The 23,243-nt window shown below is 38.7% G+C and overlaps 1 protein-coding gene and 1 long non-coding RNA gene across 3 annotated transcripts in view; both read right to left on the bottom strand.

Annotated features, from left to right (window-relative positions):
- LOC122638917 (putative ubiquitin-conjugating enzyme E2 38) overlaps positions 1 to 23,243 on the bottom strand; it is a 39,259-nt gene that overhangs the window by 3,211 nt on the left and 12,805 nt on the right. The gene's annotated exons all lie outside the window — the stretch shown is intronic.
- LOC122638918 lies at positions 67 to 18,296 on the bottom strand. Its single transcript, XR_006329485.1, has 3 exons — positions 18,148 to 18,296; positions 7,336 to 7,340; positions 67 to 76 (listed from the first exon to the last, which is right to left on the bottom strand). It is a non-coding gene; the product is annotated as an uncharacterized LOC122638918 (long non-coding RNA).

The raw sequence follows: 23,243 nt of genomic DNA, 5'->3' as shown, positions 1-23,243 counted from the left end.
CAGCTTCTTCAAAGAGTAAAACATAAAAAGGTACTAAAAAATTCATTTGACAATGTAAAAAAAATAATTTGTGCACCTCATGAGACATAAAAAAAAAAAAAACGTAAATAATTGATTTCACTTTGAGTGGAACTCTTTACCAGGTGTTTAGTCACAATACAAAAAGCAAAACCAAAGCTTGGTACATCAAAGGGATACACATTGCAATTAAAATTTATTCACTCATTTTTCCAATGGTTAATATTGTTTTAAAATTTTAATTAACACGAAAAATAACGTAGACTTTTTCTTTTTGGTGGTGAGGGGAGTGCCCATGCCAAGACCCAAAGCCAAACACCTTAACAAACCCGTATGCACTTTCTATTGGTCTGATGTACACCACCCTTATCTGAAAGACCTGGCGCTTTGCTTGTAGTTTTGTCTTGGTTCCAATATATTTGTTTTTTGGAAAAATAAAAAAGTATGAATGGAGATAGTTATCTCCAATGCGCCTGTGGAGAAAGCTTTTCTCTACCGCCATGGTTCTCTGCCAGGTGGCAGCTCAGATGGCACTAAAACATGTGGAATGTGGACAAATTATCCATGTCAACCTCTATTCATGTCACAAGTTAGCATACAAGCAAACCAAAATTCTACAAACAAAATTGGCATACCAATAAGTAAACAGACAGTATGGATTCATATTTTAATGTTTATCCAAATTAGATCAAAGAATTGTCAGCCATGTCATCGGTTTAACATCATGTTAAAAATGTTATGTTTATGTACTACTGGTAGGGGTAGTTTGAGAAGTCTTTCTTTTATGTACTATATGTGTAGGGGCATATCTGTACTAGTTCAGTATAACCAGGGGTATACTTGCCTCTTTGCTCCCTATTATAATATAAATACATTGCTCGAATGCTCGTGGTAGGGTTAGACTACGCAACCGTGAGCTCTCTCTCCTTATTCTCCTTCCTCCTCTTCCTTGTGTAGGCGCTTGTTCTAGTGTTTTTGGTGTTGCTACATGGTAGCAGAGCACTTAAATCAAGTGTCTGTCATATTGTTTCTCCTCTGAAAGTCCTTTTAGGGTTTCTCCATTGTAGTTCCAGCAACCTATGCTGAATTTGTTGTTCTGAAACCCCAGTTGATGAACTATGAAAAATTAGTGTTTCCTACGGTGTTGAAGACTGTTTCTTCGGATGGATTGCTGCTGATGTCCTGCGGTTACTGTTTCCCTATTAGTGGAATATGTTGACTATCTGCACAAAAGAACTTTCTCCTTACCTGTACATGGTTTTCTCTTTCCTGCGCTGGTGATTTCTCTGTGTGCAAGGAGATCTTATTGGCTGGTTGGCTCTTCTTCCCTATCTGCATATGATGTTGTTATGATTATGTGAAGATGTTTTGGTGCCTCGGTTTATGATCAAATCTGTTTTTACTCTTCTTGTAAAGTTCTTGTAAATTAGGGTTTTTCAAAACATCCTCTTCCGCTGATCTAACCATCTTGCAATGTCAGTTCATAGACAAATTTTCAGGCAATTCTGAGGCTCCTTTCTTTATGCGGTATTGGTTTTCTGGTTTCCCTGCGATTTGTGTGGTGATTTCTCAAACTGCAGGCTGTTGCTTGCTCCTGTGAAAAGATTGGTTGGCTGGTATTTGTGGTTGCTGCTGTTTGCATATAGTTTATTGGTATTTGTTGATCTGTAACCAAGTTTGCTTCTACCCTGTGGCCTTCTAAGTTGCTCTTAGTTTGACATAGTGTTGCTGCATCTAGTTCTCTCGTGTTGGTTATTTTATTTTCATCATGTCTGATCCTAAGCCCTCCGTGGACAATATTAATGTCCAGATCACTTCTATCAAATTAAGTGGTGCTTTAGATTACCTTCTCTGGGCATAAGCTGTTAAAGTACATATTAATGCAAAAACAAAGATGGCTTATTTGATTTCTTCTCCACCATCTGCAGAATCAAAGCACTCTACATAATGGATGAGTGAGACTGATACACAGCTAGTCTGGCTGCGTATTAGTATGGAACCTTCTGTGGTTTAGTGGCTGCCAATGTTTCACACTACTACCAACGGTGTCTGGGATGATTACAAAGAGGGTTATTCTCGAGATAGGAATATGTCAGTGTATGATCTCTATGAAAAATTCTTCTCCTTCAAACAGAACGGGAAGTCTGTTGGTGAATATTATAGTGCACTCAAGGGCATGTGGGAGGAACTTAATATTTACCAGCCACTCTACTAATATTGAAGTTCTTACTTCACAGCGTGCTGAATTTTTTTGCTGCAAAATTTTTATCTGGATTAGACTCTGACCTGTAGCCTGTCAGAAGTCAAATTCTTGCTGGTGAGAAAATTTCCTCCATGAATAAGGCATTTTTTCGGATTCAATGAATTGTGTCTCTCTCTTCCTAAAGCTGAATCCACCTCTTTGAAGGACAGCTCTACCTTCTTGGTTGGCACTTGGCAGTGGTGGACTTGGTCGTGGCTCTGGTTTTCCTAGCAAAGGTCATGGTTCAGGGGAAGGACGAGGATGTGATATGGGTGGTTGTGGCAGACAGCCGACTGATCAGTCCGTCCGACAATGTACAAATTGTGGCCGCACTAATCACACAGTTGAAAAGTGTTGGGTGAAGCATGGGAAGCCTCAGTTGATGTAGATAATCCCATGTCTGGGTTACACTACCAAAGGAAGAAGAAACACCAAACTCGAGGACTAGGACCAGCAGTAACAGTTCCATCGTACCAGATTTTAACGGGCCAGAATTGAGCCAGATCAAGCCAGCTTATCAGAGCTTCTAGAAGCACCAAATTTTGCAATACCAATTTGGGTTTTTGTTGATTCGATGAAGCATCACATAAGGCAGGCCCAGCCCAGAGAGAAGAAGCATAAAAATTCTAGGAGGTTCTTTTGAAGATTCTAGAAGGGTTCTCTTGAAGATTCTAGAAGGGTCCTCGTGAAGATGCTAGAAGGTTCTCTTGAAGATTCTAGAAGACTGAAGATTGCTCTTGAAGACCCTAGAAGATTTGAAGATTATTGAAGACTCTTGAAGACTCTAGAAGATTTGAAGATTATTGAAGACTCTAGAAGATAGTATATAGTATAATATATAGAATCTTGTCCTCTACTATATAAAGAGGATCAGTTGTCGTTTCTTGACAGTTTTTGATGAATGAAAATTTTAAGCTATGCTTGCTCCCAATTCTGTGAAAGAATTCAGTTTTCAACAGCTGAGATAGTTGTGCGTGAGAGACCCAAGGGCTGAGAAAGTCCAACCCTATCCTTCTATCCATCTTCCTCTATCCTTTTCTCCTTTTATTTCCAATCAATTAAGTGTTTGGTGTTCTGTTGCAACCTATTATCGATCCTACTGCAGAGTTGTTCTTACTCGAACTGACCTCTACATTATCAGTGGGCACAAAAATATGCTAATACATCGGTTACTGACGGGAGTGCTGAAGTGGCATAGTATCATGACACCAATCAGGGCTCTTCATCTGGAGATGGTCCATCTTTGGTGTTTCATGATGAGCTGGTCAATCAACTACTAAAACGTGTCCAACAGCTTGAGACATCCGCTTCCACATCTACGGCTACGTTGGCAAATTTAGGTATACGCACATATTCAGCCTTTTCATCTCCCACTTCCTGGGTCACTGATTCTGGTGCTTCCTCTCACATGACTGGTAAGCCGAATGTGTTTTCTTCCTTTCAGAAGTTTAATTGTCCATCTCAAGTTATTTGCAGATGGATCTTATATTCGTGCTTCTAGTGATGCAGTGGCACTCGAGTGGTTGGACCAACACGACCGGGTTTGAAAACCCAAGCCTAGACGGAACCGGCCCAACCCAGATTTTTCGTCTAATAAAGGCTGGTAGTGGTTTAGTTAATTATTTGGGTTTAACTTGTAGTCTTTTATTTCTTTTATTTTCTTATGTTTTGCTTTGAATAGGATACATAGGAAATAGGAGATAGAGTTTGAGTTAGCTTGGATTTTGCGTCCCAGTTAGGAGTCTTTGTTTGTTTATTTTTTTCTTTATATACTTGTAACCAACGAACTCCGTTTTAGATTGGAATAGGATACATAGGAAATAGGAAATAGAATTTGAGTTAGCTTGGATTTTGCATCCCAGTTAGGAGTCTTTGTTTGTTTATTTATTTTCTTTATATACTTGTAACCAACGAACTCAGTTTTAGATTGGAATAGAGAAAGATTTGAGTTGTTTGTTACCATGTGCTTGTGTGTGGCGAGTTGCTGACTTAGACAACAGTATCCTTTCCCCCTCATCCATTCTTTGCTGCCATCTTCCTCACTCTCAGCGTTTCCCATAGCCCCTCATCACTAACCATCGAACCCCATTTTCCCCTTCTTTACTTCTTCTTGTTCTTCTATTCTTTCGTCCTTCCATTACCTTTTTTTCCTTGAGCTTTTAAGTTCATCCACTCAATAATCGGTTTAGGATGGTAGGTTACTACCATATAAAAGAGCTTGATTCCCTTCACCTCTCCTATGTTCCTCCTCTCACCCTGGGTGTAGACCTACCAACCCTAGACGACATCAAGCCTAGATTATCACCTCATACAAGCTTTCCTATTTAGAGAACCAGACCTTGAATTGTTGCTGGCTCTGTTTTACCACCAGAAATAATTTCAGTCCTATTTACTCAGGTAAAACTTGATTGCTGGAACTGCTCTCACCTACTCTTGGGAAGCCTATGTGTTCCAAGTTCCTGGTTGAAATTTCAGGCCAGACAAAGGCCTGTAGAGAGAGTTATGTTGATTGAGTTTCTCCTCCTGCCGGCAGGTGTTCACAATCGAAGGTTGAAGACGATTCCTTTCTCCCCTTTAATAATTAAAACCCTTCTAATTCCTTTTTCCCATATTGCCCTCCCCTTTATTCCTAAGTTCCCTCTATCCTTATTTGTTTCCTATTCAAAGGTTACCCCCTCTTTAATTATAACACCCCTTAATAAGGTTTAAAGTATCAGTATCGGGTATCGTATCGATCGGGTGATTTTAAAAGACATATAGTTTCGGAGATACGTATCGAACAATACAGATACGCATAGAAATGGTCAAGATACACATGGAAATACACTTTTGGAACAAAAAACAATATATAATAAGTGTCATGCAAACACTAAAATGGTGAATAATGTATAACCAAACAAGTGCATTAAATTGAAATTGTTATAAAAGATGAGGTTTCTTACATGTTGTAATCGTCTATAGCCATGAAGAATATTGGATGATGCAAAGGATTATGTTGTAGCACTCCTTGATTTTTTAGTTTCAAAGTGTGAAAACCAAGATTAAATGCAAGATTTTAGACACTTGGTTGAGAGTCTTCCTTCATTTTTTCGTTAGATTAGGAATTGTATCGAGTCTGTGAGTGAAAATGGCTTTTTAATGGAATGTATCAGTATGTATCGGTACGTATCGATAATGTATTGGTATGTATCGAGCCGTATCAGCCCGTATCAGTCGATACAATTCGAGACAGTTCATTTAAAAAAAAAAAGGAGACGTATCGGTATGTATCTATCGGTATCGACCGATACCGATACGTATCGGTCCGTATCGATCAATACTTTAAACCATGGGTTTGGGAGACCCAACAAACTCCCAACCTAAGGCTGGTTGGCCCTATGGCCCAATGGGTTGGTTCACCAATTGGCTAAGTGAACCAACCCTCTTCTTATGCTTATTTCTAATATAATGATTGCCAAACATGAGCTTGTCTACATCAGTAGTCTGTCTAGTCCGCTCATGGAACACATGATTACTAGCAATGTAGACAGCCGCTTGGTTATCATAGTACATATTCATGATTTTATCTACTCGAAAAACCAAGTTCTCAAACAAAAGACTTCAGCCACATCAACTAACTGCAATATGAGCCGTGACCCTACTCAGCTTCAGCTCTAGATCGAGCTAGTGTAGTCTGTTTCTTACTTCGTCATGTAACGAGATTTCCACTAATAAACATACAATAGCCAGTAGTAGATCTCAGATCACAGTCAGCAATAGCCCAGTCTGCATCAGAATGACCATCAATATCAGTGTGACAATGAGAACGATAAATAATTCCTTTTCCGAGAGCGCCAAGGTACTTCAGGATATAACATGTTGCCTCCCAATGAGTTTGATTGGGCGTTTCCAGAAACTGACTACTGACACCAACAACATTGTTAGGCATGGTAACAGTACGGCAAATGAGCTTGTTGACAAACTTACTATCACAAGATTTACTATATTGATTTTTGAGGAACATGAAGCTCATGACATAATGAAAGAGAGGAAGAAAGAGGAATGACACCATGTCCAGATGATGGCAATCCCGGGGTTTGGAAATCCTATTCAGAATCACTATGGGCACAAACAACCAAAGGAACACTCAAATCAAAGTCTTGATGGCAAAACGTAAATAAACTGTAGTTTATGAGAGAATGGCACAACCGTAAATAGATGGTTGGGTCTCCCAAACCCGACTCGTGGGGGCAGAATAGTAATATTTTATTGTTATTATTCAAGTACAACCGCTGGCCGATGGTTATTTATGAAGTTGGGTCCACTTGGTTTTATTCACATGAAAAAGAATCTTTGCTGGGGTCCACTAGGAGCAAGAGCCAGCTGCTGCACTTATAGAAGACTTCTAATTTTATTTAGCTTCTATTTTATGTATTCCTAGTTTGTATTTTGTAAGTTCTAATTTTAGAACATGTCAAAGTCAAGACTTTTTATTTTCATGCAACTTTAGGAGCAAGTCATTGCTGCCTATATATATATGTAACGCTTTTAGAAGCCTCCCCCACGAATTAATGAAGTTGATTTTGAATTGCTTTGGCAAAGTTGTTTTATCCAAGTGTGAGGATGAAGGGCTGGTGAGAGCCTGGCTGAGAGAGCTGAAACCCCTATCCCCTTCTATCTTCTTCTTAAATCTTCTCCTTCAACTCCCACTCGATCTCCAATGTTCCAGCTATTGTATGACTGCAAACAACTGTTGCTGCTACCTTTGTGAATATCTAGGACACATTCTAAACATCAACAAAGCCTGATGTTGCTGACCAGAAACATAAATCTCAACACCTGCAACTGCATCACCTTCTATTCCCCGGTTGCTGATCGAAGCCTCTGATCTCAGCACTCTTCTCCCCAACAGGGCTAAGATTTGGAGGGTTGTTTCAGGCCCCCAAGAGCCTTACTCGATCAGCCTTTGGAGGCTTCCAGATTACAGATCTGAGAAAACAAATAGATCTCCCAAACCAGTAGCCGATTGCCTTGTCTATCAGTCCTATTGCTGCTGCGACTTGTGGAGGTCATATCTCTGCAGTCATTGGTCAGACCCTGACTGGAATTTTGGGAGGTTTCTTATTGCTGCCAGACCTTCCTTCGATCCCAGTTCGACACCAAACTGCTTGCTGGTTTACCTATCATACATTACCTTCTATTTTGATGTTGTTTACCTTCTAATTCTGATTTGTTTCTATTATTGATGATCTGCTGTAACTATTATTGATCCTACTGCAACTCTACTTCCTTCAATCCTATATTTCTCCTCCTTTATTTAAGATTATACTTAGGTACCTGAAATTTTCACTTTGTGGTACCTCCTATCAATTTTCACCACCCCACTTTCAAGTCTCTATCACTAAAGTTACACACCATATACTCTGTTTTTGTTCTACTTATCTTAAACCTATTGATTCCAAGGTTGATCTTCATACTTCCAACTTAGAATTTATCCCTGCTTTTGTTTCATCCACCAAAACGATATCATCAGCAAAGAGCATACACTAAGGAATCTGATCTTGAATGTCTCTTGTCAGCTCATCTATAATTAACACAAACAAATACAAGCTTAGAGCTGATCCTTGATGTAATCCAACTGTAATTGGGAAACAGCCTCTCTGCGAAGCGAGGGTAAGGCTGCACACGGCCACACGTTATGACCCCTCCCCAGACTCCACAGTGGCGGGAGCCTCATGCACCAGGTATGCCCTTTTTAATTCATTTCCCTGTCCCCCCATAGTTTTTACACTAGCCATTACACCATTATACAAATCTTTAACTAAGTCTAGATATTAACTCAAAACACTTTTCTTCACTAAAACTTGCCAAATTAACACTCTAGGGACTCAATCATAAGCTTTTCCTAAGTTAATAAAGACCATATGGAGATCCTCTCTGCATTTTTCTTTTAGTATCCTAAGAAAAAAATAGTTTCAGTGGTTTATCTTCCTGACATAAAACTAAAATGGTTATCTGAAATATTAGTTTTTCGTCTTAGGCGGCGGGTTTCAATTACTCAAAATTTCATAACATGGCTCATAAGTTTTGTTCCTCTATAGTTATTACAACTTTGAATATCATCTTTATAATGTAGTCCTAGATAGGAGAAAACCCACTAGGAACCAGGGGAATAGGGTTATGTAATAGGGTTGGCCGAATGGGCAGATTTGGTTAATTAGGGCAAAATTAGGGTTAGGGTTAGGGTTTCGAGCTAGGGTTTTATTTGGTAATGATGTGCAGGTTTTTAGGAGTCTATTGGTGTAGGTTTGGATGGATTTGGATGAAATAAGAAATCTAGGGTTTCGGGTAGGAGGCCTTATGAAAATGGACTGTTTGTAAACTCTAGGGTTTAGGGGCAGATTTTAGGAAAGGGGCTTATAGGGTTTTAATATGCAGGTTTAGGGGATCCTAATGATGTAAAGAGATTAGGGTTTGAAGGGGTTGTAAAATTCTGCTGCTGGGGGCAGAATCGGTTGCAGTTTTTAGGGTTTAATGGAGTAAGGGAATGGAGGGGTTAGAAGAAGAAATTGGGTGTCAAACTTACTGGAGATTCCACTGGCAGCAGCTTGAACAGATGTGAAGGATAGAGCCACCTTCGAATTGAAGAAGATCCTCCCAGCCGTCACGACGTAAGGAGTCAACCGGATTCCACCAGTCCCTTTCCACCTTGATAGAACCACAAGGATGCACACTCACAAGAAGCAACACTCAACAGAGTAGGGCAGCAAACAAAAGCTTTTCATTAATCAAATTCGTGTACAATTCTGGCCTCCCTTACAAACTTATATAAAAGACTCAAAAATAGACTTAGACACTAAAAAGGAATGGCCTAATCCTATCCCTAACCTATTAGGTAATTTAAATTGACTAGGAAACTAAAATACTAAAGGAAATAGACTCAAAACATGGCTGGACTTATAGAGTCCTAATCCAGCCCAACTTACATCACATGACCACTTAACCAAGTCACATGATCACTTAAATTGAACCAATTGGATGCAACCAATTTGAACCGGTTCAATTAGAAAACATAAAAATAAACTAAGTATTGGGCTAATCCCGTATGTAACCTATGTACCCCTAGTTTAGGCTCATTAAAGTGGCCTAATACATAGAAAACCCTTGGGAACAAAGGCCCAACATGTATATAACCCAACCCTAGGCCTATTTCTAAAGAACCTGTATCACTTTATTTTTACAAATCTATGATGAACCTGCATCACTTTATTTTTACAAATCGGAACCACAATGCTTCTCCTCAATTCATCTGGCATTTTTCTTGCGCTTATAATTTTACTAAATAACTTCCCTAGCCACGTCATTCCACAAATTCCTAAGCTCTTCCACATCTCTACTAGGATAACATATGGCCCTATTGCTTTACTGATTTTCATCTTCTTTAAAGCTTCCTTTACTTCAGATTTGTGAGTCTTGATTGTTATTACAACCTTTTAAAACACTATTACTTGTACATTATCATCTTCACTTTAAATGTATCTAGTATGGTTGAAATCACTACTCTTCCTTTCCCTCGTTTTAGCTAGTTTATAGATATTTTCCCCCTCTTTTGTGCCTAAATTGTAATAAAGATCCTCATATTTCTTAGTCTGTGTTTATTGATGTAAATAAGTCACTTAGAGGTCTTATTTTATTGAAAATAAGCTTTGGGTCGGGTTATATGTGTTGGGCTTTTGATCCCATGGATTTATTTTGTAATTGACCAATTTAATGGGCCTAAAATATGGGTAGAAAATATGAAAACGGGATTTACTTCCTTAGTTTAGTTAGAGTCCTATTTTGAATTTGTTTTCTTTATTATTTCACTTTCTTGGTCAATTTAGGTTACCTTATTAGTTAAGGATATGGTTAAGCCTTTCTTTTTTAGTGTCTAAGTCTATTTTTGAGTTTTCCATATAAATTTGTAAGGGAGGCCAACATTGAACACGAATTTGATTAATGAAATATTGGCTTTAGCCTTTGTTAAAATTCTGAGATAGGTTGGGTGAGATGCCCATTCCCTTCCCCATCCCCATCCCCTTCCATCACTTATTGAATCCAAACCCTAATTTTGTTCAAATCCAGTTCAAGAGTGCTACAAGCTGTTGGGATTTCTTTCAACTAATTGTTACATTGATCATAGAACTAAAACTCGCGAGACCTCGACGAGTTTCTCGATTTTTCAAGACCTCGAGACAAGATCTCATGCGATACAAAAAATTACCCCAACTCGAGCGAAATCTTGACCCAAACTCCTTTATATGAGTGCCAGATCTCGACCGAGAGGCGAGATCTCGGTGGTTTTGGTTATCTTGGTGGGAAATCTTGTGCAAACCTTGGTATACATACACTAATTTATGCCAGAAACCAGGACAGACACTTATATATGCCTAATTTCATTTACTTAAGATATTATTCATAAATAAGCAAATACCCCCCTATTTAAATCCAATAAAAATACTTTAAAAAATCAAATTCCAAAAGGAAAAAAAAATCAACCTCTAGTTCAAGAACAAAAACTGGATTTTCGGCGTTTACTTTTTTATTGAAGACTCTGGAGTATTTTGAATCAAGTCTACATTCTTGCCCGTCCAGAATTCTTAGAAGTGTGTTTAAGAAGACCTCTCCCTCCTCTGTTTGTTTCATAGTATAGTCATCAGTTTTTGGCTCCCTGAATTCATAGGTGGAATTTTCAACTTTATAATGCTAGGGTTTTTCTCAAATCTAAAAATTCCATAAATCTTAATATGGTAAAACATTGCTAAAAACCAAAAGTACAGTAAAATATTCATTTATTTTGATGTCCAAAAAAATATTTTCATTCAAAGTAATTTTGACATCATTCGCGCACACCAAATTAAGTTTGACCAGTACATAACTCCTTCAATATAAATCAGATTTAAGTAACCTTGGACTTGTTGGAAAGCTTTGAAAATAAGGGGTATTTGCTTATTTATACGTAATATCTTAAGTAAATGAAATACAAATACAAAAAGAATTACTCAAATGGTTAGGCATAACTAAGTGTCCGCCCTGGTTTCCCACTAAATGAAACTCCTATTTGGACTTTGATTTTTCAAAATTTGATAGTGTCATTGTGTTTAAATGACCCAAAATACGCTGAGTACCAAGTTTCAGCCCCACAATAGGTCTATAGCCCAACGAAACCAGCCATCGAGTTGAAAAAAAAAATACCCCAACTCGGAAATTTGACTGGTCGAAACCTGTACTCTAGACGAGTTTTAGTTCCTTGACATTGATTTCTTGAAGATTATTACATCAAAATCATTGCTGCTTCAACAGGTTAAAAATTTGTGGGTTTTTATTTGTTACTTCAACCAAGGAAATTGTTCCCTCATTTGAGTTCCCATTGTTCTATTGTTTCCCTTATTCTTAGTAATTGTTCTCTTGGTTCCCTAATATGATTTTAGTTCCCATTGTTCTCTTGGTTCCCTCATATGATTTCTTGTTTATTGGAGGGATTTTTTATTTGATCCTGCTTGGTATTAGACCTATTCAGGTTCTAGTCTTACATTAGTTTCCCTACTACCTTCTTAGCTTCATTTATAGCAAATTTATACCATATTAAGTCCTACTCATCCTTAGTCTTTCACCAGTTATAAAACTAAATTTCTTAGATTCAATGTCTGCTCGAACTTCATTATCCCACCACCAAGCTACTCTAGATGAATGTCGCTTTCCTTTATATTAGCCTAGAATATTTTTAGCTACATTCTAAATATAAGTAGCCATCTTGTTCCACATCGTAATAGTATCTTCATCGAAGTCTCACCTTCCTTGTATTTCTAATATACTAGTAATGTCTTTAAGTTCCACGATCTATCCTAGGGAAAATAATCCCACATTTCTTATGATTCAACATTTTAAACAGTGTCTATGACTATTACTCTATGCTGCATGGTTAAGCTCCCCCTAGTATAACCTTACAATATTTATATTATAACCTAATAGTCCTTTTGGATAGAAAGAAGTCTATTTGGCTACTATTTTGCCCACTTTTGAAGGTTATTAAATGTTTTTCTCTTTTTTCAAAGCATGTGTTTATTATTGATAAATCATGAGCTACAACAGATTCTAAAAAAGAAGTCCCCTACTCGTTCGTATCTCCAAAACCATATCCTCCATGCATTCTTTCATAACATCTACTATCTTTTTCAACATGTCCATTTAAATCCCCCTATAATAATCTTTTCTCCTTGACTCATTCCTTCAACTAATTACTAATCTATCCATGTGTTCCCAAAATTGTTTCTTAGTATTTTCATCAAATCTGAGGGGTGCACAAACACAAATTATATTTGATTTATTAGTTTCCTAACACAAGTTTGATGGATATTATCCTATCGTAATTCTTTTAACATCTACAACATTATTTGTAAATCTTTAAACCTTAATCTACTACTATTCCCACTCTACTTCTATTATTTTTGTCCCCAGAATGGAAGAATACCTTGGCTTTTTTACCCTTACATTTGGCTCTTGTATACAAGCTATGTTATATAATAAAAGTAATAATGCAAGCTAAGATCCTTTATATGAAGGATCAGGAACACAAAATCCAAACTAAAAATTTCGGAACTAGAAAGAGCTTGCCTCAAGAGCAAGCAAGAAAATAGAAAAACATTTTTGCAACCAGCAGTAATAATACTTTCAAAAGAGAACATGATTTTTCCCTAGTGCTTAATTCCATTAAAAAAAATTTAAACCTGCATTCATGGTTTTAAGTATCGGCCCATATCATATCATCATGTCATATCGGCTGATACGTATCTCTTCTTATAAAAACCATTATGTATTGACTGATATCGTATTGTATCATCTGATACGGCACGATATGATGTGATACCATTGATACGTACCAGTACCTGTAGATACATCTATTAAAGCCTTCAGTGAGAGTATCGGTACGTATCGAGCCATATCGGCCAATACTGCTCGATACGATACAATACATTTCAATACAACTTGACACGGCCATTAAAAGGCCCACGTTGCTTTCAGTCTCGATACAGAACCCAGAAAAACGGAAAGAAAGGCCAAGAAATCCCAATCAAAAGTCCTAAAAATGCCCTTTAACCAAGTTTTTTGCATAGATTTAAGTTGGGGGTTTTAATCCATAGTCAAAAACGATTCAAGGGGTGCTAAAAAACCTAAGTTTGGATCATTGAACAGGCTGAAATTAGAGACTGAAGGAGATTTCACAGAAAAATGTAGGTTTCACAAAAACTTGATCTTTGTCTTTAAATCATTGTTTTTAAACCTATTTTTGCTATATTTTGATAGATTTAGGTAAAACTAACCTACCCATACAATCAAATTTGATAATTTGCAAGGATTTGTACTCTAATTCATGAAATTTCATAGATAAACATAATTTATTCATGTTTGAATTTTTTTAGGGGGAGCGCAGGGGCAACACGCGCATGGCAGCCAATGAGAGCGCACATGCTGGCATCTTGAGGACATGATTTTCTCCTTTCATGCGGGGAGCGGCGGTCATTTCGCCCCCCACTGTGTCTGGGCATGGCCCTTGTGTCCCCCCACAAAGAACTTTTCTCCTTTTTTTTTTTAATTCCTTCCAAAAACCAAGCCCTATGCCTATGGGAAAATTATATTTTGAGTGGGAGACACATGAACACCACTATTTTGACTGGGGTCAATATTGTGCTTATGTTCGGTTGGTGTACAACATCCTAGTCGTTGGTATTCCTGTAGACCCTTCAAGATATGAGCTTGAGCCACCCCGACACTCTTCATGTCAATAGACTATTACTACATGTAAGAAACCTCATCCTTTATAACCATAGTACTATATCTCGCGATATATCGGTATCTCGGGCCTACCGAGATATCCGAAATTTGGCGAAATTTTGCCAAAATATTGCATTTTTTCTGCAATATTTCGGGAGTCCATCTCAGTGGGTATTTGGCCATATCTAGGCCTGATACTTCATGAATACCCTTATTTAAGCTAAATAAACACATTTAAACCTTCATATTGCAAAAAAAATGAACTTAAAGTGGTGTTTTGGGTTTGCACCCTTGATTGACTGTATACGGTTGGACCCTGTTGTATAAAATAGTTAAATACATATTGTTTAAGTACTAAAAGACATAATAAGAAATTTAAACAAAGTAATGAAACAAAAATAAAGTCAAATGTAGCCTTTAGTTTAAACTTTAAAGTTTAAACTCATAAAGTCATAAGTGCATAAGTCATAACTCATAAACTTCATAATAGTCAATAGTTCAATATTTACACAAAGTATTTCTACGAAATTTACCGAAATATACTGCTCAATACACAGTATTTCTACGAAATATACCGAGATATACCGAAATTTCGCCGAAATTTGAACTTTTTTCATTTCGGAAGCCCATCTCGTCTCTGTAGTGTCGAAATTACCGAAATTTACCAAAATTTGGTAAATTTCAGCGATATTTCGCGAAATTTTGTACCATGTTTATAACAACTTCAATTTAATACACTTGTCTCGTTATACATTGTTCACCATTTAAGTGTTTATGCATGATACATGTTATACATTGCTTATTTATACTATTTTTTGCTCCAAAAGTGTATTTCCATGTGTATCTTGTGTATCTCTGATACAATACGATACATCTCTTAAAATCACCCTTCTGATACGATACTCGATACTTTAAACCTTGTCTGCATTTTTAATTCAACCAAAACATTAAAAATCAGAATTACTAGTAAATATTGTTTTTATTAGAACATTATATGATGTAGTAAAATCAGAATTACTAGTCATTGTTGTTTTTATTATAATTATACCTGCGGACCACTAAAATTAGCAATATAAGACTTAACATAAAGAGCAAGGAAAACTAACAATCATTGGAAATAATGGTTTAAAATATCTATGAGGGTGGGCCTTGGTGCAACGGTAAAGTTTGCTCCATTGTGACCAAATGGCCACGGGTTCGAGTCTAAAAACAGCCTCTTTGCGAAAGCAGGGGTAAGGCTGTGTACATTATGACCCTACCTAGACCCCGCAGTGGCGGAGCCTCGTGCACTGGGTATGTCCTTTTTTAATGGTTTAAAGTATCGGTCTGTCGTCCCTATCTCTACGATGAGGTCGTTGGACTGGGGATTGAACCTGGTACCTATCCTCTTCCATGGGCAGATTGCTGTCTCTAACAAGTGTAACCCGTTTTTGCTCAATAACTTGCAGCCTATCATAAATAGACTTCTGACTGGCTTGTAACTGTTGCAGCATCTTAAGAACTTTTATCATAGAGTCGGTGGAGGCAGGCTGGCCATGTTTATCCATGGCTCTAATACTATTTAATGTAGCCCTAGATAGGTAGGAGACCTACTAGGAGCCAGGTAAATCAGAGTTTTTAACTATGCTGGCCGAGTGGGACAGAATAGATAAACTAGGGCAGAATTAGGGTTAGGGTTAGGGTTAGGGTTAGGGTTAGGGTTAGGGTTTTGAGCTAGGGTTTTATTTGGTAATGAAGTGCATGTTTTTAGGAGTTTATTAATGTAAGTTTGGTTTGATTTGGATGAAATTGGAAATCTAGGGTTTTGGGTTAGAGGCCTTGTAAAAATTGGGCGTTTTTAGAATCTAGGGTTTAGAGATGGAATCTGGGGAAAGTGAGCTCGTCGAGTGTTAATGGCAGTATGGGGAGTAAGATGAAAATGAAAAGATCAGATTTTGATGGGTGGTTAGGTCTAGGTTGAAGTTAGGGCTATAGTGCTTAATTAGGGTTTAAGGGATTATAAGGCTGCATTGGAGAATTGAAATTAGGGTTGTTGTCGAGTAAAGTATGAAGGTTGTGGATGAAGTTTAATGATGATTGATGGGGGAATAAGAATGCTGGTTTGATGATTTGAATTGGATCGATGGGGAAGGTAGGTTTAGGTTAGAGGATGAGAAGGAGAAGGGAATAACTGAAAGTAAAATAGCTTATTGGGTTTGAAGAGATCCCCAAGAACAGCAGCTTGAGCAATTGTGAGAAAACCTCCCGATCTTCACGATGCAAGGAGTCGCAAGAGTCCACCCACCACCCTATCCACCTTGAGATCCACAAGGATGCACACTCACAAGGAGCAACAGCAACAACAAAGGCAACAAGCATAAAGCTGAGTTTTTATTAATCAAAATTCGTGTCCAATGCTGGCCTCCCTTACAAACTTATATAGAAGACTCAAAAATAGACTTAGACACTTAAAAGGAAAGGCCTAACCCAATCCTTAACCTATTAGCTAACTTAAACTGATTAGGAAACTGAAATAGACTCAAAATAGAGTCCTAATCCAGCCCAATTAAACAACTAATAAAATCACTTAAATTGAACCATTGGTTGAACCGGTTCAATTTAAAACACCAAATAAAAAGCTAAGTATGGAAATAAAACTAAGTATGGGAGCTAATCCCGTATGCAACATATTTACCCATTTTTTAGGCCCATAAAAGTGGCTATTACATTAGAAACCCATGGGATCAAAGGCCCAACATGTATGTAACCCAACCCTAGACTTATTCCCAATGAAACAAGCCCTATTTGGTGATGAATCTGCATAAAAAACTCAATTAAGAATCTAAAATCTTGCATTTATTCTTGTTTTTTCACACTTTTGGACTCAAAAACGAATCAAGGAGTGCTGCAACATCATCCTTTGCAACATCCAACACTCTTCATGGCTATAGACTATTACAACGTGTAATGTAAGAGCATGATACTCTTTATCTTTTGCTTATTTATACTTTTTTGTGCCAAAAGTGTATTTCCATGTGTATCTTAGACATTTCCATGCGTATCTGTAGCGTTCGATACGTATCTCCGATACAATACGATACGTCTCTTAAAATCACCCGACCGATACAATACCCCGATACTTTAAACCTTGGACATGATCTTACTAATATTGAACTTTAAACCCAACACTTTAGTTTCACCCATTGTAAAATAAAGTAAAACAAAAGGGATTGCTACAACATTTGTTGACCATGGAGAAAGGTGATGGTCCAATAAAAAAGGGTGGATCTCATCTAGAAAAGGATCAACGATAACAACTTCAAAGTGAAGACTATGCCAATTTCTCTACATTGATTCACCAGTTGTTTTCCATTAAAGACCTCTCACCTTCATGCTTATCTTGTGGTGGTAGCACTTCAAACTTGTAATCAGAAATTTACCCACAACATTCTTCCTTAGCAGAAATCAAATTGGTGCACACATTGTTGACATTAAGAGTTTGATGGAGAAATTCTGCTTGGACCATATGTTGAATTAACTCGATTGGCCTTCAATGCTCTAAAACCCTTATCTTGCAGGGTGCAAATATATGCCGGGAACTTCATTATTAGGCTAATCCGTGAGAGATGAATCTAATTGTGCATCTACACCAGTGGAACAAGAACATGACTGCATTGATGATATGTAAGATCCGGTATACCATCTGGTAGTGTGTCACTAAGGAATATAGATATTGCCCAATGTTTAATTATATAGGAGTCGTGTAGATGGGTTGTATTACTCATGGTAGTTAGTCCCTATCATGAGAGAGTCCTATTCCAAGTTAGTCTTGTCACTAGTTAGGTTACTTTCCTTTTTTAGTACTTTCTAATGTTTCAGTTTTCTAGGCTCTCTTTGGTATCATTTTTATTTTTGATTTTTACCCATTTACCAAAAATCAATAATAAAAACCATTTTTTATCAAAACATAAAATCGTTTGGTAACCATTAGTCATAACAGAGTATGGAGTGAAAAAACCGTTTGGTAACTACCTATGAGTGTAAATAATTTTTAAAATGGGTGAAGGGATTTCCCCCTTCAACCATCTTCCATCTCCATTCCTTCACAAAACCGCAACAGAGAAATCTGGCCTCATTCTCACGAATCCTCATACAATGAACAGCAACATAAGTAGCATCTTCCTGAGTCATCCATTTCCGCTGCGCATTAAGTATCCGAATGAGAGTCGCTGGCTTATGTGACGGCAATTCCTTACACAGTCAAGCCAACCTCAATCTCCTCCACTGCCCCGGAAGCTCTTCCAGTTCCTTCACTTCAAACGAAGGGGACTCCAAATGATTGAAATCGTTGGCCGCCAATGCAGCATCAAAATCAAAGATCTCTCACTCTCAGTACCCAAATCCCAACTCTCCTCCACTCTAACCCTCTCATCTTCACTCAGCAGTTGCTGAAGCGATGCAGTCGAAGCAGAGGCCGCTGAAGACAGCTGAAAGTGAAATAATTGATGGCTGCGGTTTCAGTTGAACGGTAAAATAGTTTGGGGTGAGGAATCGGAGAAAAGGTTTCGGAGAGAGGGGGAGAAGGCGACAGAGCGAAAAGCCCTAATGGAAAAGGAGAGGCCAGTCAGCCTCTTGATCGGTGAAGAAGAAGAAGAAGGAGCACAGGGTAGTGGGTAGTGGGTAGTGGCTTGCCTTTTTAAAAATAAAACCAAGTAACTATTTTACCCTTCAGTTTTGAGGTTTATGAGCATGTGCTCATTAAAGTGTCCGCAAAAACAAGAAGAAACAATTTTCTCCGAAAAACCATAAACAGCTTTCAATCTATTTTTTGTTTTTGTTTTTTTTTCAATCATTTTTAAATAGAAACAGGCTCCATAAACGATACCAAACGCAACCAAAAACGTTTTTTAAGGCAAAAATCAAAAATAAAAACTATACCAAAGACGCCCCTAGTCTGATTGTAATTGTATAGCTTATTATAAATAAAGGACACTACCAGCGATAGAACTCACTCTGAATATACCGCTGGGTTTAGACACTTCTCCATCGTCTCTCTTTCTCTCTTGGTTTGCTTCTTCTTCTTCACAGGTTCTGGGGTTAAGGTTTTGTCACATGGTATCAGAGTGATGAAGAAAAAGAAGAAGGGGGGGGGGGGAACTAAGTCTGAGAAGAGGGAAGGCTGCAAGTGAAAAAAAAAAGTTTCTACTGTTTTGATCGTACCTTGCTGTTTTATTTTTTCCTCGATTGTAAGTCTCTTACATGGGCGAAACTGGTCTGCCATCGTTACTGCTATTTGCTGATTCCCTCAATCGGTTGCTGATATTGTTGTTGTTGCTATGATATTTTGGACTGCGGTTTGTGTTCAGTTGTTCACTACGACCTATTTTGCTCGTTGCTGTTGGATTTTTATTCAACATGAAGTTGCCGATGATTGATGTGCTTGAGTTGATACTACTACCTGGATGAAGTTCTCACTGTGCTCACTGGCGTCTACCACTATTGTTTATGCTCAAGACTGATGCGGCGTTTAATATCTATTCTTGTTGGTCTAAGTTGGAGCTTTGATATGTATACTCCAGCTTGAGGAGGAGTGTTAAATTATATAGTAGTCGTGGAGTTGGGTTGTATTACTGATGGTAATTAGTCCCTATCATGAGACAGACCTATTCCTAGTTAGTCTTGTCACTAGCATAGTTATCAAGGCGGGAAGGCGACCACGGCGTTTTAGAGAGTAAAAAAGCAAGGAGACACCGCCATGGCGGCAAGGCGCCCGCCATGGCGCCCAAGGTGTCCAAGGCGACCAATGAGCCTGGACGCCATGGCGACGCCTTGATAACTATGGTCACTAGTTATATTATTTTCCTTTTCTAGTACTTTCTAATGTTTCAGTTTCCTATTCTGATTGTAATTGTATAGCTTATTATAAATAAAGGACCAGTAATAGCAAGGTTCGAGATCTCACCGAGTTTCTCGGATTTTTGAAATCTCGAGACGAGATTGCTTGCGAGTCTCAAAAGTGCAATATCTCGGCGAGATCTCGGATCTCGGTTGGATCTCGGTTTCAACCCATTATTTTAACCCATCTACCACTTAAATACCTTACCTAATTGGACAAAACTCGACATATCTCGGCAAGATCTCGGTGAGATCTCGGTAAGATCTCGGCGAGATCTCGGATCTCGGGTCCAGATCTTGGGTTGACCCAAAGTTGAGGCTTCGAGTTGAAAAAAAAAAAAATGCACCAACTCGGCAAGATCTCGCCGAGATCTCGACTCGTCTCGGTTTTTCCAAGAGTCGAGTTGGCACCGAGACCCGAGTTTTAGTACCTTGAGTAATAGAACACACTCTGAATCTATCTTTGGGTTTAGACACTTCTCCATCGTCTCTCATTTTCTCTTGATTTGCTTCTTCTTATTCACAGTAATGTAGTCCTAGAATAGGAGATAATCCTACTAGGAGCCAATTGGAATCAAGCTTGGGTCAAGCCTGCTGTTTAGGACTGAGTAGGGGCTGTTTTAGGGCAAAATTAGGGTTTAGGATGGGAATTTGGGAATGGGGTTTATAGGGTTTTAATCTGCAGGTTTAGAGAGTCATAATGGTATAAAAATATCTGAATTTGAATAAGTTTTAAAATCCTGCAGAAATTACGATTAGGGTTTCGGGTTTTTAAAATTAGGAAAATAGCCAAAACTAGGGTTTACGGTAGGATTCAGGGGCAGGGGTTAAGGTCGAGTGTTAAGAGGGACTAGGGGGAAGGTTCGGCTGCAGCAGGAAGGTTTTCTGATGGCTGAATATGTCCCAGCAGAAAATTAGGGTTTTTTTCGGGTTTAAAGGATAAGAGGGATTTTAGGGTTTGGCTTGATAGAATGGGCAACAAGTCTGGTCGAGTGGGGGAGATGGTATGGGAAGGCTGTGCTCTGATTTTGGTGTAAAACAGAGGTAGGATGATGGCTGGATAATGCCTAGATGATCTAGGGTTTTAGAAATTCAAATAGAAAAACAAGAGGGATCGAATGGGGGAGGGAAGGAAACTAAAAAACAGAAATTTAAATCTCAACTTACTATAGGATTCCACCGGCAACAAATTAAGGGATGAAGGATGAAATCACCTTCGAAGAGAGACCCTCCCAGCCGTCACGGCGTAAGGAGTCGCAAGATTCCACCCACCCTTCCACCTTGATGTACCCACAAGGATGCAAACACTCAAAGGAGCAGAACAGCAGCGGCGATCGGCCAGCAACAAAAAACAGTCTTTTAATTCAAATTTCAATTGTGGGGGAGCCTCCCACGATCTCTTATATTTATAATAAGGCCATAGGCCAATTTCTACTACAAATTAAATACCTCTCCTTCACAAAAACGTGGAAGGGAGAGGTTTAAGTCTAATTAAGTACTTAAAACAGTGTAATGACTTAACTATCCCTACTAACTTAAAAATAAAAGAATCTAACTTAAAACAATTAACTTAAGTGAAGATTCCATACTAGCCAATAGGATATAAGAACCTATTAGCCAATAGAAACATTTCACTTAAAGGAGACCAATTGAACCAATTGGATGCAACCAATTCAAGCCGGTTCAATTAAAAACACAAAATAAAAACTAAGTATAGAAAATAATAATCCTAATCTATGGCTCCCTATTCAAGCCCTAAGTTCAGAGTTTCTTCTTCTTCTTCTTCCTTCTTGGAACTGCATCAACTCTCCCCGTCTTAAAATCATTCATCCCCGATGAATGGCTGGAGATCACAAAATGGTCTTCCAAATCATGATCGAGTTGCTTGAGTTCATCTTCAGCGGATGGTGCAATCTTGTATGCGGACAGCAGCTCTTTGGAGGATGAAGAAGGTTGCAGATCTGGCTGGACAGCAGCCTTTTGACATACCACATGGACACCTCGTAACTCATCATCATCATCAAGATAATTAGCCACATCATACTCATCATCAGGAGGGAGTGGGTAAATACAATTTGCGCCTTGGTCGTCGTCTTCACCTTGAACTTCTTCCTTTTCAGCCACGTTGATGGGCTTCTTCTTATGTGGGCAGTCCCTAGCAATGTGTCATTTGTCTTGACAGTAGTAATAAGGGAAGGGATCATTTCGACCCATAGGAGCCTGGCCCTTATCATCCACATGTGGGGGAACAGCAGGGCGAGGGGTGTTGCCTGTAGAGGAACCTTGTTTGGGGGTGCTATTGTTGATGTAGGCTAGCTTGGAAGTAGAACCCGACTGTTTACATGAAGCTAGTAGCTCCTCCGCTTTCAATGCCTTCTCAAAACAATCTCGAACATCTACCACGTCCACCACCCCAATTGTCCTGTTGATCTCACTTGATAGACCCAATCTGAACCTGGAAAGCATTTGGATGCCCTCCTCCCTAATACCAGTGCGGGAAGAAAGGGCATTGAACTGCCTCATGTACTCAGTTACAGTCATGGCTCCTTGGCGGAGGGAGTTGAATTTATCCTGCATCTGAGACCTGAAGTGCCTTGGTAAGTATTGCTTGCTCAGGACATATTTCATGTCTTCCCAAGTGCGGGGTGCAATACCGTTGAAGTCCATCTCTCTTTCAGCAGTTCTCCACCACTCACATGCAGCTCCGACAAGCTTAGCACGGATTGACCTCATTTTCCCTTCTTCAGATAGATCATACCAATCGAAGTAGTCTTCTATTGCAGCAAGCCAATCATAAAACACTTGAGGGTCAGAATTACCATCGAATTCTTTCAGCTCAAGCTTCACCTTTTGGTTGCCTGTCTAACGTCGATTAGTACCCTGGTCTCCAGTGAAGTAGGACCTCATATACTCTTCAAAAGTAGGCTACCGGCCTCTGTCTCTGTCCCGATCTTCTCTATCTCTGTCTCTGTAGCCTCGATGCTGATCTCTGTGTTCCCGGGAAGGTTCACGTGCATATCTAGGTCTATCCCGGCGATCTCTATAGTAGTCTCTATCATCCCTGTCATCTCGGTCAGTCCTGAATCTGTCCCTGTGACCTATATGTCCATCTCTATAACCCCTGTAGTCATCTCTAGGGCTCCCATCTCTGTTAGGCAGTCTCTGTACCACTAAATGGGGTTGGTACTTGTCCTCTTCTATGGGTACATTGCTGTCCACATTAGCTATAAGCTGCCTATGTTCAATTACTTGCAACCTTTCAACCATAGCTCTCTATTCAACCCTAAGGTCTTCAAACAAGGTCTTTTGGTCTGCAGTA

The sequence above is a fragment of the Telopea speciosissima genome, chromosome 9, assembly GCF_018873765.1.
Source record: "Telopea speciosissima isolate NSW1024214 ecotype Mountain lineage chromosome 9, Tspe_v1, whole genome shotgun sequence".
Lineage (NCBI taxonomy): Eukaryota > Viridiplantae > Streptophyta > Magnoliopsida > Proteales > Proteaceae > Telopea > Telopea speciosissima.
Note: the sequence above shows the minus strand (reverse complement) of the source record. Positions and strands in the feature narration are given on the sequence as shown.